The following is a 12,156-nucleotide window of genomic DNA, read 5'->3' as shown; positions in this document are numbered from 1 at the left end:
TGATTTTGTTTGGGATTAATTTATACATTTTTGTGCATTGTTTCATTTATACTTTAAGACACGAGCAAGCCAACCATGATAAGCCATATTTCAGAAATTATTATTTTAGGTTGTCTCTTTGAACTGAATTATTATTTTGAAATTTTAAATTTACAAGTTTGACATCAAAACCATAATTTTTTTGAGCTTTTGAGCCTACAGAGCATCTATTATTTCGTGCTCATTTTATTTTTGGTCATGAGTATGTCAACTTGATTTGTTATTCTATAACTTTTTTCGGTTATACATGTTGAGACCACATTATTGATTTGATATGCTGAGATGATAGAGGCACTTAGGATTTAACCCACTTAACCTTTAACACAAGTTACCTATTGAATTAACCCCTAGTAAACCCCGTTGATCCTAACACATTTTTTTTCTTATCACCCATTCATGTTAACCTGTAAACCACATTAATTTTGTAAATCAAACTTTTTATTGACTCCATTTTTGTCGACATTCGATTTGATTAGTTGTTTGACTATATTTTATCATTTGCATTGCTGAATTTTACTTTGTTCTTAGAAAAACAATGAAAAAAAAATAAAAAAGATTGATTGAGCATGTTTTAACCTCATTCTTAATGTATTTTAAGTGATTATCTGTAACGACCCATACTTCACAAGCACCGGAAAAGTGAACTTAGGGCCTCCGTCTTAGGAAAACGAGTCCCTAAATATTTATTAAAAATATTTACGAAGTTAGTTGCGGGTTGAATTAGATTTTGATTAGGTGAATTTAGTTTAATTAGAAGTAATTATTAAAAAGGACTAAATTGAATAGAGCATAAAAGATTAATTTTAAAATAGAGAAAAATGAAAAGGGACTAAACTAGTAATTAAACCAAATTAGTGAAATGTGTAAGAAAGAGAATAAATACATGTGTATGTAAATTATTAGAACAAATGTATGTTATATATATATTTACTTATAAATTAAGTAAAAGATATTTATTTTATTATTATTATTATTATATTTTATCAATTAATTGAGATAATGACAAATGTATGGTGATGAAATATTACATGTGTACATGTGTGTATGAATACACATGTAGTATTTTTATTTGTATTAATTAGATATTTTATTATTAATTATTAATTTAGTAAATGAAAGAAATAAAGAATGAATAAAATGAAATAAAAGAATGAAAAACAAGAAATAGTTACAGAGAAGAAACGAAATAGAAAGAAAGAAAGAAGAAAAGGAAAGAAAAAGGAGAAATTAGGGTTTGAAAGCTTGGAGGTTAAATTGGTAAGTCAATTAAGTCTATTTCTTAGTGATTTTGATGTTTTTGAAGTCCTAGAGTTAAATGCTTTTGAGTTTATATGGAAATATTGAAAATTAATAGATTTTTGAAAAGGGTTTATGTTAAGTAAATGATGAAATTATGGATTAAATTGATAGAATCATTGAATAGAATTGATTAGAGGACTAAATTGTAAACTAGGCTATAGGTTTTGAGTTTATGGGCTAAATTGAAAGAAGTTTGAAATTATGGTAAAATGATGAAAATTTGATGGTTATATTGAAGTTTTAATGGAAATTGAATAAGAAAATGATGTGAATTGTAAAAAGGAAGAAAATGAAAATGGTTAGGACAAATTTGGGATTTAAGTAAAAGTTGCATGAAAAGTTATTATTTTATATAAAATATGTGTGTTCTTAATTAATTGTACTTATGCTAATTTTCATAGCAAACAAGGAAACCGAGATGTCGAATACGAAGGGAAAGGAAAAAGTGATCGAGGAATAGCTCAAGAAAAATATCGGTTTGTATTATCATAATTCAAGTTATTTCTTATTAAATGTTTAATTTTAATACATGTGTATGGAATTTGAATGTGAGGTAAAAATTGATATTTAAGTTGAATGTGAATTAGATTTATTTGATGAATAAATATATGTATGTGAAATTGAATTTTATGATTGAATTGAGTAATGTTGGTATGCATATGAATTTGAAATATGTGAGAAAATATGGTCAAAGTGCAATTGATGTGAATTGACTGAAATAGAGGAAGTAATCTGATACCCTATTAACTAGTCGGGCTTAGTGGATATAGTTGGCATGCCATAGGATTGGAAAGGTTCAGGGATACTTCGACTTCGAGTCGATGAGACACTTGGTGTGTCATTATTGCTTCGGATAGATTTGATGAGGCGTTGGTCACCACTTTGCTTCGGCTTAGCCGATGAGACGTTGGTCGTCACTTATTTGCTTTGAACTATCCGATGAAGCGTTGGTCGCCATTCTAGAGTATTTGGTTGGATCCGTGTATCCGCCAAAGTCCGAGTCATGTTAATAGGGGAAAATAAGTGAAATAATAAAATCAAATGAATTTGATTAATTGAGCTATTGAATGAAATGAGAAAGTGATATTGTAAGATGGAATGTGAGATGAATTTTGTAAAGAGATTGAAGGTATGAATCAAAGGTTCATGAGTTATTGGAAATCTCATTGATGATTTATTGGATCTATCATTGGAAATGATATAATGGAAATATGATAGTTTGGTATAAATTTATATATATGATTTGTATGTATGATTTGCTAATTATCTATGTATGTTATGATATTTTATTGTTGTTACAATTTGAATTATGATAATACCACTGAGTATTTCCAATACTCAGCGTACGGTTGTTTTCCATGTGTAGGTTAGGTAGAGTTGAAGTTCAGTCAAGCATCCGAGTCAATCCCGACCTCAGCTCAATTTTGGTGATGCATCTATCTTTTAGAAATGTAGCATGTACAAGGTTTGGTGTTTGTCACTTGTAAATGTTTTATATTTTGAATGTAAATGCGGTGCATAATCCTTAAGAGGTAATGAAATGAATGAATGAAAAATTGCTAACTTTGAAAGGTTTGATGAATATTATTTGATCAAGATTTATAAAAAAATGTTTTGGGCATGAATTAGGTGTGTTTAGTATGTGAAAATATCTTAAAAATGGTGAAAAATTAGGTTTTCACACGGCCTAGTCACATGGGCGTGTGCCCAGGCCGTGTGGCAAAGTCAGACTTGCCCACAGGTTAGTCCCACGGCCATGTGAATAAGTCAGATCTCCCCACGGGCTAGCCCCAAGGCCATGGGAGCCCCACGGGCAGGCCACACGGGCGTGTGCCCCTATTCTCAAGGAAAAGTTTCCATAGTTTCCGGTTTAACCCCAAAATACTTCCTAAGTATATTTTGGGCATTGTAGGTCCATATTAGGGACTTTTAGGTGGAATTTGACAAATTTTAAATTGAAATATAGATTTATGACTCTGTGTTGTTCGTTATTAGCGTCTTATTCCGGTAATGCCTCGTAACCCTGTTCTGACGACGGGTTGAGGTTAAGGGGTGTTACATTTTATTGGTATCAAAGCTATCAGGTTTAGCCGATTCTCGGACTAAATCGAGCTCGTAAGTGAGTCTAGAAGTACATGCCACAGTCAAGTCAAAACTGAGTCGGGATTTTTAGATGCTGACCTATCTAATTGTTTTTGTTTTATAGAATAAAGATGTCTGATGAACATATTGATGATATAAATAAAGAAATGTTTACTGGGGATGAAGAGTCATATGATTTAGATGAAACAGAGTCAGCTACTCCTAGTGTAAATCCAGTTAGAAACCAACCCCCTAATGTAGAGAGAGATGAAAAAGGTAGAAATGAATCTAAATTAGTAAAAATATTAGCTGATGCTCTTTAGCGAGCAGTGGAGTCTATGCCTGCTACTACGACCGTATCTGTTCCTAGACGGGCCCCAATTAATGAACTAAGAGAATACGGTGCCACAGAATTCTCGGGTCTGAAAGGAGTTGAGCTGTCCATAGTTGAAAATTGGATGGAATCGACCAAGAGAGTATTGCAACAACTAGAATGCACCCTTCGGGAAAGTCTGTTATGGGTTGTATCACTACTGCAAGGGGAGGCTTATGTATGGTGGGAATTAGTGGTTCGACATTTACCAGAGAATCAGATAACTTGGAATCTATTTCAGAAAGAGTTTCAAAAGAAATATATCGGAGAAATGTATATCGAAGACAAGAAGCAAGAGTTTTTGATGTTGCAATAGGGTGAAATATCAGTAATAGATTATGAGAGGGAATTCTTGAGACTCAGCAGATACGCCTCAGAGTTTATTCCAACTAAAGCTGACAGTTGTAAGAGATTTTTACGGGGTCTGCGAGATGAGATCAAATTATAGTTGGTATCTAAACGTATTACTAAATTTGTTGATTTGATTGAGCGGGCCAAGATGGTAAAACAAGTCTTAGGATTTAACAAGAAGTCCAAAACTTCTAAATTGGTTGGGAAACGTATGGGAACTGCAAGTTCGAACCCTTTACTTAAAAGATCCAGGGATTCCCGAAGTGGATGGAGATCCAGTTTTAGACCAGATAAAAGAGAAAAGAGTCAGGGGAAGCAAACTACAGTATCTATCGGTAGTGTAAGAGGTTCGTCCCGAGATGTTAATATTCCAGATTGTGAACATTGCGGGAAAAAGCACAGAGGTGAATGCTGGAGATTGACCAGAGGGTGTTTTAAATGTGGATCTACAGACCATTACATTAAAGATTGCCTGATGAATGATAGTGCTACACTTGTGATGTGACAGCCCAAAATTGACCCTAGTCGAGAAGTGGATTCGGGACCACTAAACCGAGTCATAAAAATAATTAGCTGTCATATTTGATGCTTATTATATGTATATCTGCATGTGTGAAAATTTCATATTTGAATTTTGTTTAATTGTAGGTGAATTTTAGTAAATAGGACTTATGTGAGAAAATTTTGAAATGTGGTAGGTCAAAGCATAAGGATCTATTAGTGCATGAAATAAAAAGGGGGGACTTGCATGTCAATTTCCCCCTAATTAGTAGTGGCCGGCCATGACAAGTATGGTAGACCAAGTGTGATGGGCAAGAACATGTCATAAACATGTTAAGTTAGTGTTTCATGGGAAGTATGATAAAATAAGGAGCATGGGAATAAAATAATGAAAGGGAATATGATGAAAACAAAAAAAAAAGTGTGTGGTTGTTCCCCCATTTTGCCGAAACTAGAAAGAAAAACAAAAGAAAAGTGTTCATCCTTTGGTTCATCCTTGGCCGAAAATTTTAAGGAGGAAGGAAAAAGAAAGGTTGAAGAGGTTCGGCCATGCATGTAACTAGGCTAAGGTATGTTTGATGATGTTCCATGAGATGCATGCATGTTTTAGTTGCTAGCTTGAGTTCTACCTAGCCCATGGTCTAAATCTTGCTATGTGATGGAAATGACACTCGGCCATGGATGCATATTCTTGCTTGGTGTTGATGTTGTGTTGGTGAGATACCAAGTTATTTTTGTGACCAAGTTGAGATTTGAATTTTTGGAATGAGTAAGGTTTTCGGCTATGGTAAATATAAGGGTGATGGATGTTGTGTCATGCTAAATCTAGATGAACAATGTTAGTGCTTATATCTCGATATTCATGAGTTTCTTTCTTGGTTTTACCTCAAACCCATGAAGTATTTTAATTGGTGTTGTTAGAAGTTTCGGTCATGGGATTATAAGCTTGTTAGTTTTGATGATGAAATTTATGCCTTGCAAGGGTAAATGGTGTCTTGATGCATTCGGCCATGGTAGAAAGTAGAAGTGAAATGGTAGTAAGATAAAATGCAAAATGTTAGTATTTGATTACTAGTGTATAAATGCGTATTAGTCGAGTTTTGAATTTGAAACGAAACGGTATATAACTAATACAAGTAACCATACTTGTGGGAAGTATTAAGCATATAATTGGCCTCAACATATACATGCATACTCGGCCACATAAGAAGATTTGTCTTGCATGCATTCGGTTAAAGGCAAACATATTGATGCCTATATCTTGGTTAGGACAATCGGCTAAAAGGGAGTGTGGGTTAATATGTTGAGTTGATGCATGATTTCACATGTATGTGACTTTAATGTCTAATGTATAAATATGGGCTAAGTGCCTAGTGTTCCTCTTTTCGATGCTCAAATGATTAAATCAATTTATTTGTTTAATTAAGCTCAAGAGCAAAGGGGATCTAAATCCGATAAAGGGAAGGAAAAAGTGGTCGAATAGCCATCGAAATCGTTCGACAACATCCGAGGTAAGTTCTTGAGTAATAGAGCTTAAATTATGATTTGATTAGATCATGTTTTAAGCAAATCAAAATCATGCTCTTTGTGTGTGGCTGTTGAGCCGAAATTGCAAGAATGATAAGTGTCTTGTGTTTGAGTTTTGCTAACGAAAACGAAATACGAATGTGCCATGATTTATTGTTAAATGTGCATGGTTATTTGAATGATGTCCGGGCTAAGTCCCGGAGGCTTTGTGCTAGGTGACCATATCCGGACTAAGATCCGAAGGCATTTGTAGAGTTACTAAATCCGGACTAAGATCCGAAGGCATTTGTGCGAGTTACTAAATCCGGGTTAAGTCCCGAAGGCATTTGTGCGAGTTACTATAACCAGGCTATGTCCCGAAGGCATTTGAACGAGTAGCTATATCCGGTTAAATTCCGAAGGTACGTGATTTGGGAATGAATGATCTTACTGTAAAAATTTCAGTTAATACGCTTGAAACATCCCAACATTAAGGTATGTTTCGTATGTGCTTTGAATTAGTTGAGCCCTTACAAATAAGTATTCGCCCAGTTGATAAATGAGCTACCGGCCTTTGGCTAAGTTGATCTTTGTGTATGAATAAAAGGGTTGGTAATGTGAAGTAAGTATGATATTGAAAAATTGTGCATATGAAATTATCCGTTTAGCTACAAGAATGCTATACTTTTGTTGTGCTGGAATCCCTTGCTCAAAACTTACTAAGCATAAATTGCTTACTCCGTCTCCTTGATTCTCTGTTTTATAGATTTTGGTTCTCCAGCTATCGGACTCGGGATTTTGAAGTCGAAGTCGCCCACACTATCAAAGCCCCCCCCTTTTGGTACAATTTTGGTTGAACTTCGAAATGGCATGTATAGGACTACCCTTTTTGTTGGGGGTCATGGACCCTTTGGACTTGTATAATTTTGGATAGCCATGCGAAAATGGCTTATATATGTTTGAGTATAATGTTATAATCATTTGGTATGGATATGGTTATTGAGAGGTGTGGATATGCTTAACAAGGATTGGCCATGGGAATGGTTAATCACTATCATAATTTGTGCTATTTATGCTAAAAGGGCTAGTTGAATCATGGAAACTGTGAAATAGGTAAAGTCTACCTTAAAGGCAGATGCTGACAGTAGCAGTGATGTAGATTTGGAAAATCACTAAAAATATTAGGAATGAAATTAAATAGTGAATAGATTATGTAAACGAACCTTGATGAATCTATTTTCATAGGAAAGTAACGAAACGATCATATGGACAGTATGTTAAGAGATATTCAGGTTCTCGTAAGACAGGGCCAGAACGGTTTCTGGATTCCCTGTTTCGACTTTGGAAATTCATTATAAATTAACCAGAGATAATTAGGAGTCATGCCATATATGTATAGATTCCTCTTTGAGTCTAGTTTCTATAGAAACAAACGACATCAGTATTGAAGCCCTGTACAGGGAGATATCCAAGTTGTAATGCGCAAAGGTCAGTGTAGTCGATCCCTGTAACATGGGAGATTTTGACTAATAAACTGTACTAATTGGCCCAACCAAAAATTCTAGAAAACAATATGTAAATGGGCATATGAGTCTAGTTTTAGGGAAAATTTACGGAACTGGATTCCGAGTTTCTGAACTCAAGATATGATTTTTAAAGCGACTAGTACGCAGATTGGCAGTGTCTGGGAAATTTGTTTATAAGTGGTTAAAGTCTGTTAACACCTCGTGTTCGACTCCAGTGACGGTCTCGGGTTCGGGGTGTTACAATTTGATTGGTATCAGAGCTACGGTTTAGTCGATTCTAGGACTACCGTAATGCGTTGGGTCTAGCTATACATGCCATTTTATGTGATTATTTGATAGTGTGGTGATTTGTGACAATTGTAAATGTGTTTTTATAGAGTAATGGATCCCGATCCCGACCAAGCGGTAGCTGATGATCTTGAGAGTGTAGCGCCTGCTCCAGCACAAGGGACAGCGCCGGCGGACTCTCAACCTAATGCTAGTAACCCGAATGATGAAGCTAGACAAGCTTTCTATAGCGTGATGAATGATTGGTTCAACCAATACATTTGAACTAATACGGCTGTTCCACAACCTCCATTCCCGACTAATACCACCCCCGCACCTACAATACCTCCGGAAACTGACCAAATAAGGTCAAATAAGCCCCCAATTGACAGAATTCGAAAACATGGGGCTACTGAATTTAAAGCTACGGATAGCGACGATGCCGAGCAAGCTGAATTTTGGTTGGACAACACTATCCGGGTACTCGATGAGCTATCTTGTACACCCGATGAATGCCTAAAGTGTACTATCTCCTTGCTACGCGATTCTGCCTACTATTGGTGGAGTACTCTGACTTCTGTTGTGCCCCGAGAGCAAGTAACTTGGGAGTTTTTCCAAATTGAGTTTCGAAAAAGGTATATCCGTCAGAGATTTGTTGATAAAAAACGGAAGGAATTTCTTGAGCTTAAGCAAGGTTCTATGTCAGTTACTGATTACGAGCGAAAATTTGTTAGACTTAGTAGGTACGCTCGGGAATGTGTTTCGTCCGAGGCTATCATGTGTAAACGTTTCGAGGATGGGCTGAATGAAGATATAAAAATGTTTGTGGGCATTCTTGAAATACGAGAGTTCGTAGTACTTGTCGAGCGAGCTTGTAAAGCCGAAGAGCTTAGAAAAGAAAAACAAAAAGTTGATTTGGGAACTGGAGAGTTTCGTAAAAGATCCTCGGGAAAGTCTCTTCAACAGGCATCGAACAAATTTCGAGATGATGTGGGCCGGTCTAGAGGCACTTCGGGCCTTTTTAGACGAGATCGTGATCGACCCCCTGTGGGTACACGAGGCACTTCGGTCGCCAGTGTTGGGAATGAACGTCGAGACAGAACGAAATGTCGATATTGCGGTAAATGGCATTCGGGGAGTTATAGATTCCCTGACCGCTCCTGTTACAAGTGCGGATCAGTTGACCACTTCATTAAAGATTTCCCGAGGTTGTCTGAACAGAATGTAAATCAGAGTGGGAAACCGGGTGCTACCACTGCTCGAGGTAGACCATCTGGAAATACGGGCAATGCTAGTGGTGGTCAGAGAGGATCTAGAGATGCTACGACCAGATCCGAGGCTCGTGCGCCTGCTAGAGCTTATGCTATACGTGCCCGCGAGGATGCTTCTTCGCCTGATGTTATTACCGGTACTTTTACTCTCTTTGATACTAATGTATTGCTTTGATTGACCCCGGTTCTACTCATTCTTACATATGTGAAACCTTAGCATCCAGTAAGACTTTACCATTGAGTCTACTGAGTTCGTAATTCGGGTGTCAAATCCCTTGGGTCGTTACGTGCTTGTCGACAAAGTGTGTAAGAAATGTCCCCTAGTAATTCGAGGTTCCTGTTTTCCGGAGGACTTGATGCTTTTGCCGTTTGATGAATTTGATGTTATTCTTGGTTTGGATTGGTTGACCGCGCATGATGCAGTTGTGAATTGCAAAAGCAAGACTATTGATTTGAGGTGCGCAAATAACGAGATGATCCGAGTTGAGTCTACGGACTTAAAGGGGTTGTCAGCTGTAATATCCTCAATGTTGGCCCAGAAATATGTAAGAAAAGGGTGCGAAGCATACCTTGCGTATGTACTTGATGGCAAAGAATTAGAAAAGAAACCCGAATCTGTGCCGGTGGTTTGTGAATACCCGGATGTTTTTCCTGAAGAATTACCGGGTTTACCACCTGTTTGGGAGATAGAATTTGGTATTGAGCTTGTACCTGGGACTACGCAGATTTCGATAGCTCCGTATCGTATGGCACCAACTGAGTTAAAAGAGTTGAAAGCTCAGTTGCAAGAATTGACGGATAGAGGTTTCGCTCGACCAAGTTTCTCACCTTGGGGTGCACCAGTATTGTTCGTGAAAAAGAAGGACGGAACCATGAGGTTGTGCATTTACTATCGTCAACTGAATAAAGTGACGATAAAGAATAAATATCCGTTACCGCGTATTGATGATTTGTTTGATTAACTAAAAGGAGCCTCAGTGTTCTCAAAAATAGATTTGAGATCGGGCTATTATCAGTTGCGAATTCGAGATTCGGACATACCCAAAACTGCCTTCAGAACGAGATATGGTCACTACGAATTCTTAGTGATGCCGTTTGGGCTCTCTAATGCCCCTGCGGTATTTATGGATTTGATGAATCGGATCTTCAGACCATATTTGGATCGGTTCGTAGTTGTGTTCATTGATTACATCTTGGTCTATTCAAGAGATGAGACCGAACATGCTGAGCACCTGAGACTAGTGTTGCAAATTTTGCGGGATAAGCAGTTATATGCTAAGTTCAGTAAGTGTGAGTTCTGGTTAAGAGAGGTTAGCTTCTTGGGTCATGTGGTATCCGCATCGGGTATTCGAGTTGACCCGAAAAAAATTTCAGCCATACTTAACTGGATACCTCCGAGAAATATTACTGAGGTTCGGAGCTTTTTGGGACTCGCCGATTATTACCGACGATTTGTCAAAGGTTTCTCGATGATAGCCACACCAATGACGAAGCTACTTCAAAAGGATGTTAAGTTCGAATGGACGGAGAAATGTCAGAAAAGTTTCGATCAACTGAAAACTTATTTGACTGAAGCTCCAATTTTAGTGCAACCCGAATCAGGCAAAGAGTTTGTCATTTATAGTGACGCATCCCTACTTGGGTTGGGTTGCGTATTAATGCAAGAAGGTCGAGTGGTGGCCTATGCGTCGAGACAATTAAAGCCACATGAGAAAAATTATCCGACCCATGATCTTGAACTAGTTGCCATCGTATTTGCTTTAAAAATATGGCAACATTACTTATTTGGTGAAAAGTGCCATGTATTTTCGGATCACAAAAGTCTCAAATATTTGATGACTCAAAGAGACTTAAATCTGCGACAAAGACGTTGGCTTGAGTTGTTGAAAGATTACGAGCTTGTCATTGATTACCACCCGGGAAAGGCTAATGTGGTTGTGGACGCCTTAAGCCGGAAATCATTGTTTGCTTTACGAGCGATGAATGTGCACTTGTCTGTTCTACCCGACAATGTGTTAGTAGCTGAATTAAAGGCCAAACCATTATTGATTCGTCAAATTCGTGAAGCTCAGAAAGTCAACGATGAATTGGTTGCAAAACGGGCTGAATGTGTTCCGAATATGGAATCCGAATTTCAAATTGATGATGACGATTGTTTGAGGTTCAGAAGTCGGTTGTGTGTTCCAAGAAATTCAGAACTCATTTCGATGATTCTGAACGAAGCCCATTGTAGCCGAATGTCAATTCACCCGGGGAGTACGAAAATGTACAACGATTTGAAACGTCAATTTTTGTGGCATGGTATGAAACGAGACATCTCCGACTTTGTTTCGAGATGTTTAATATGTCAACAAGTGAAAGCGGAACATCAAGTGCCTTCAGGATTACTTCAGCCGATCATGATACCTGAGTGGAAATGGGATCGAGTCACAATGGACTTTGTGTTCGGACTGCCATTGTCAGCAAGTAAGAAGGATGCGATTTGGGTTGTTGTTGATAGACTGACTAAGTCGGATCACTTTATCCCCGTGCGTACGGATTTTTCATTGGATAAACTAGCTGAATTGTACGTTTCTCAGATTGTGAGATTACACGGGGTACCTATTTCTATCGTGTCGGATAGAGATCCGAGATTCACCTCACGATTTTGGAAGAAATTGCAAGAAGCTTTGGGTACCAAGCTGCATTTTAGCACTGCTTTTCACCCCCAAACCGATGGTCAATCCGAGCGGATAATTCAGATACTTGAGGATATGTTGAGATGTTGCATCCTCGAGTTCAGTAGTTCATGGGAACGGTATTTACCTTTGATTGAATTCGCTTACAACAATAGTTTTCAATCAAGTACTAAGATGGCACCTTACGAGGCTTTGTACGGTCGTAAATGCCGTACACCATTGTTTTGGACCGAGCTCGGTGAAAGTAAAATTTTCGGAGTTGA

Source organism: Gossypium hirsutum, chromosome A08 (assembly GCF_007990345.1).
Source record: "Gossypium hirsutum isolate 1008001.06 chromosome A08, Gossypium_hirsutum_v2.1, whole genome shotgun sequence".
NCBI lineage: Eukaryota > Viridiplantae > Streptophyta > Magnoliopsida > Malvales > Malvaceae > Gossypium > Gossypium hirsutum.
This window is presented reverse-complemented; position numbering follows the sequence as displayed.